The sequence below is a fragment of the Mustela nigripes genome, chromosome 5 (genome assembly GCF_022355385.1).
Source record: "Mustela nigripes isolate SB6536 chromosome 5, MUSNIG.SB6536, whole genome shotgun sequence".
Lineage (NCBI taxonomy): Eukaryota > Metazoa > Chordata > Mammalia > Carnivora > Mustelidae > Mustela > Mustela nigripes.
Window position 1 is genome coordinate 63,701,736 of NC_081561.1, and position 6,136 is coordinate 63,707,871.

The following is a 6,136-nucleotide window of genomic DNA, read 5'->3' on the forward strand; positions in this document are numbered from 1 at the left end:
TTTTTTTTCCTACCTGGAATGTTCTTCCCCCAGATACCCACATAGCTCATACTGTCACCTCTTTAAAGTTTTTGCTCAAATGTCAGCTTCTTTAAAAAAAAAAGAAAAACATTTTATTTATTTATTTGACAGGGAGAGATCTCAAGCAGGCAGAGAGGCAGGCAGAGAGAGAGGAGGAAGCAGGCTCCCTGCTGAGCAGAGAGCCAGGTGTGGGGGCTCAATCCCAGGACCCTGAGATCATGACCTGAGCCAAAGGCAGTGGCTTAACCCACTGAGCCACTCAGGCGCCCCTCAAATGTCAAGCTTCTTAATGAGGCACAGCCTGATCACCCTAGTTAAAACTGTATCCCATCCCTCTCCCTGACTACCATAGACCTCGTACCCTACTCTGCATTTTTCTTTTTCTCTGTAGAACCTATCACCTTCTGACATATATAATTGCCTACGTATTTTGTCTGTTGTACATTATCTGTCTGCTCTGCTAGAATGTCAGAATTAGTATGTAGGATTTTTGTTCTGTTTGCTGATGACTCCCAAGAACCAATAATGATAGAAACCCGGTGAGTATTTGTGGAATGAAGTCTGAAACCATTAGATAAACGTGTAGTCACTGTACAAACCAAAATTATTCATATAACTGCAGTGTGTTTGCCTTTGTTGTACATAGGCAAATCAGATTCTTGATTCCTCAAATTGTTTACAGCTAATGCTTTTGTATTTCCATCTACTTTAATTAATGAAAATTCCCATTATAGGACCATATACTCATTGCATGCTAATTAAATTGTGCTGTTCATATAATTGTAGCCATAAAAGGCTTTCAGAACACTAAAAACTTTGTTATAAAAGCTTAAACAGTTAAAATAAAAAGAAAACCCCAGTGGCTGAATTCTTTATTTGCTTGTTAAGAATATTTATCCCCTATGAGACCCTGTTTAGCCTCAATCTAAATGATAATAGAAGTACAGTATGTTTTCACTTAGGAGTGTCTGTATTTTCATTCTTAATTTAGGTGAATAGGCAATTGCATCAGGAATTATTCTTATTCGGAGATAAAATATTCTTCACCCATAGCTCTGCAGAAATTCATTTACTAGCTTGTGTGCACTTGCGAGCACTAGAATCTTTGAAAATCAATATTCCTTTTACTTCTGATTTAATTTTGGTTTATCATGAGAACACCCATTTTTTTTTCTCACTGAGATGAAATCAGGGTTATTAAACTAGGAAGAATCTTTTTTTTTTTTTTTTTTAAATAACAAGCTTGTGTTGCTTGCTACTTAAAAAAAATGGAATAGCTAAATGGAATAGCTTCTTTAATGGGAGAAATTGTTATTGAAAGTTGCTGGGCTATCTGTATGTTTCTGGGAGAGGGAGTATTTATATCAGGACAATAAAATTTTGAATTTTCAAGGAAGCCACCAGAATAATGAAACATTTAAGTAACATATCAAAACTATTTTCTAAATGTTGATATGACATAAAATCTTGATTAGCTTCTTTAAATGTAATTAGAAGGTGAAAATCATGATGATAGCTTCATATCTGTATCATATAAAGGCATGGCTCCAAAGATTTCTCAATTTCCATATGATATTCATATATGAGCAATAAGAATTAAAATTTTATGGTACTAAGAAGATCCTAAGATGGATACTACAAAGTTGCTGATTCTGTAGTTTTCTGATCTATTTTTATCTTCAATATCATTGAACCATGGAAAAAATGATCAGTATAATATTAGTCTTCAGAACTTTCTCAATGACAAGACATAGAAACCTACCTCAAATCCTAGAGAAAGGAATTTACTGGCTTATGTTAGTAGGAAGTCAAGAAATGTGTTGACTCCAGACTCAGCTTCTTCCAGGTGGCCAGCAGCTCCAAATTTACAGGCTTGTAGAACCCCAACCCTCAAAACAGGACATTTACCTTTCTTAATAGCTTCAGTAGAATGATCATGTGAGGTTCTCTATTTGCATGGCCATCCCCAAACAAATCACTATCATTAGAGGATGGGGTACTCTCTTTACCTAGATTTCCCCAACCTGAGTGATAGCCCTACCCAATACCACTTGGAGGTAGGAAGAGGTTCTGCCAAAGGACAGGTTATTTATTAGCAATGCCCGAAAAAAGGGGCATAAGAAGATAAGCTAGACAGATCGGTCTCTGCCTTGAATCTATAGGCAAAGTTAAAACAAACAAACAAAAACAAATAAATAAGAAGATACCTATGAGATATTTAAAGCTTGAGGACATTCAGGGGTGACTATAGAAAATGAAGACCAAGAGCAGGGCTCGTTCACATTTTGGCTGTGTCCTTTTATGGTATCGAACAATTAGCTCATTTGTCTAATAAGGGGAAGTTACGGATGTCTGTATGTTCGGGACTGATTGTAGTTACACTAGATAAAGAAGAACTAAATGCATATTAGGTTTCTACTAGGTGTTAGGCCATACACACTTTGCAGTATTTTACACACATAGGTATACATTCTAGTTGAAACAATGAGACATTGATTCATCTGTAAGTAAGAAAAACTTAATAGTGGTTTAAAGATATGAGCATTTATTATTTCACATAAAAGAAACCTATATATAGGCATTCTAAGGCTGTATGGGAAACTCCCATGACCTCCAGGGACCCAGGCACCCTCTCTCATGTCCCACCATCCTTGTTTTATACCACCTCATTGCACAAGATGGCTGCTTGTACTCCAGTGCAAAGATGTTCCTTGTAGGCAGCAGAAAGGAGAGAGGAGAAGAAGATTGCAGCCACTCCTTTTTAAAGAGAATTATTGGCAGTCCCATACAACTTTCCACTTGGCTTTCATTAGCCTTAACTTAGTCACATGGCCATAACACACAACAAGTGGGGGGGGGTGTAATTCCTATAGTTAGCCATGTGCCCAGCTAAAGTCTGGGGTTTGGCTACTAAGAAAGAAGGGCAGATGACCATTGGGAGGCAACCAGGAGTCTCTGCCTCATACTTTTATCTCCTAAGGTGTACAGCAAACATTGGTTGTGGAGCTGGAAGACCATGTGATCCAACTTTGGAAAAGTCTTACTATCTCTGGATTTGAACTACTTTGGTATCCTTAAGAGCTCCCTTCCTTCTCTTACATAAGGCCTCAGACATGCTATAAAGAGGCTTTTGGTGGATCTTCACAGAGTCCTGGTATGAACTGACTTTCCAGGGGCCTCTGTGCCTGTGAACTCGGGGAGTGTGGCTCTACACTAAGACTGCATGTGACCACTGCTTTCTCAGATGCCATCTGTTACTACCACCATTCTTCCCTAAATGAATCGGAGGGTGAGAGTTTATGATAGTCCTCTTGCTGCTGAGAGGGTACCTCATTTCTGTCCTAACTAGCTGTTGCTTTGTTGTGTCATTTTTGAAAGTGAGGCTTCTATATATTAAGTACAGCAAACTCTTCTCTCATGAAAAGAAATTATTGAGTATAACTCTTCTGTTTCACCTCACATATTGCAAATCCTTTAAGGAACAGTAAGAGTACAATAAGGTTGTATTTTAAGTAGCCTCGAGTAAATTTATTAAAGTGTGGATGTGGTAAAAATATTTCCCCTTAGAGATTACTTGACAAAATAATGAACAGAGGTTCGGAAATATCTCAGTGATATAGCCATTATTCTTCTTTGTTAGACATATAAAAACACATAGCATATTTTATTTGAACCATAAACATGTTCAAATGTGGTTAAGGCTGCACTGTGATGAGTCATATATCACAATTTTATATTGAAAAAGTTGTGTGACAATTTACCTGATATTTTCAGCCTCTCGAAGATTAGAAGTACAGACAAGAAAGCAAATGTGAAACTTCCTCTATAAAATTCTTGTAGAGCATAATTCTGAGTGACCTATTCCAGTGACTTTACAACAAACCAAAGTGTAGTGTTGTCTCCTACGGCCATCATGTTATGAAAAGAATGTCAATGGTTACTTTGGGGAAATTAGGTGGTTTCAAAAACAACCGAGCATAGAGAGACTTAGTTTTAAGTTTGACTTTCTCTTAACTAAATTTACCACATAGGCCTTTGTCTCTAGTCAGCCTCTTTCAGAAGCTTGTCTCCCAGTTCACATGCAGCTAGGGTTGCCAGATACAGCAAATGAAGATACAGGATGCCACCATTAAACTTAAATTTCAGATAAGCAACAAATACAGTTTTAGTATAGATATGTCTCAAATGTCTCATGGGTCATCCTTATGCTAAAAAATTAATTTGTTGTTTGTCTGAAACTCAAATCTAGCGGGGCATCCCCTATTTGAACTGGAAACCCTACTTCCAGCCCTTATCACTGTGTTGTTGTCATGTATTTTCTTCGTTGGAGTTCACATCTCCATCAGTGTCCTGACCTATGCTGACAACCTTCTGTCCCTATATCTCCTTCTGCCTGCGGCCATTTCCATCCAGATGGCTTCTCTTCTTCCTTTGTTGCTTTACCAGCTTAATGCAGTCATTCATCCATCCACCCCTCCTCCTGACCCCTCCCCAAAATGACATGGTATTGTCTTTGCTTGACACCCCCAGGTTATTTGAGTCACCTCTACCCTTGTGCTCCATTTTTGTCAATCAAGGCCATCCATTCTTCCTTCGCAGTCTGTTTTTCCTTCCCTTTTTCCTGGCCTTTCCCTCTGCTTCTCTCTCTTTCTCTTTCCAAGTGCCCTCATCTGTCCATTCCCCTCGCTGCCTGCAGTTTAGGTCCTTGTCTGCAACTTTTCCAGTTGGCCTCTAGCTCTAGTCTCTTCCTACCCCTAGTCATTCTGAAATTGGGGTTCACATTCTAAACTATTGTACCAATTTTATTCCTTCTCAGCTAAAAGCCTTCGGTGACTTACTGTGGTCCACAGAATGAAACTTAAGCTCCTTATTTGAGGCCTCCCACAAAATATTTTCCCCAATTGATTTCTGCTGATTTCTCTAGTCTTGGTTGCATCAGTACCTTTGATCAGTGTTTATTCCCTGTTTAGATTCACTTAACCTTTCACCATAATATAATATTGGAAACTCCCTTAGAAATGTTTCAAATTATGTAATACTTTGGCATATAGACTATTTCTAAAATTTTTTTAAAGATATATATTTCAGAGAGAGAGAGAGAGCATAAGCAGGGAGGTGGCAAGCAGAGGGAGAAGCAGGCTCACCAGTGAGCAGGGAACCTGATGTGGAACTTGGGATGACCTGAGCCAAAGGCAGCCTCTTAACTGACCGATCCACCTAGGCATCCCAGGCATATAGATTAAAAGGAAGTAATATCTCAGTTTTATGTTACTGTATTAGTAAGTGTTACCTTATAAAGTTTATTCCTAATAAAAATTTAATACTATCCAAATTGTGTAAATACAAAGAAATATTTTGACTTTTCCTCATTTACCAAATGACACATCCTTTCTTGTGGTTTGAATTAATTAAATAAGAAAAATGTGACTTACTAACGTTTAAAATGGCTCCTTGCATTCTGTTTGGCTTTGTGACCAAACGCACATGGAAATGTGTATTATTAAACTATGTAGCAGCAGCATTTCATGACCTGATATTTAATTCTTAACATTTTGCTCTTAAAAACAAACTTTTCTGTAATTTCAAAAATTTCATACCTTGCTTACAGTATATTTCTCAGTGATAAGAAAGTAGGTATCAAGTTGCCATTTTCCAGCATTTTCTATAGGTCATATATTTCAGAATTAGATAATCTTTATTCATGGGAAATAAAAAGCTCAACTATGTAGTCATCTGCTTTCTCCTCATGACACCATTTGCCCAGGCTCTGGAGAATATATCTTTCAGACATGGGTTTGGCTTTGTTATAAGATACTGTCATAGCTCTTGTAAGTCTACAGCTAGTTCCCATGATATTTCTTTTCTCATTCTTTCTCCGGAGGCATAATAAGTTGAGTAAATAATGAGTGTCTGGTCTCTGGCCTATAGTAAAATGAAAATAAGGTTGTATTAATCTTGAACTGCAGTCTGGCTGAGTTTATCTCAAGATAGGTACTGATCGGCATGCTGTAATGAATTACAGTTAATGTGTATTTGTAGATGTGAAGGATTAAAATCATCAGAGTTTCAGTACATAGAAGTGCTTGAGCTGGATCTCTTCTTTTGTCTCTCCAGA

General features: G+C 37.7%; 1 protein-coding gene across 1 annotated transcript in view; it reads left to right on the forward strand.

The window, feature by feature from the left end:
* Positions 1-6,136, forward strand: part of LOC132018642 (kinesin-like protein KIF6) — a 206,363-nt gene that overhangs the window by 27,500 nt on the left and 172,727 nt on the right. The gene's annotated exons all lie outside the window — the stretch shown is intronic.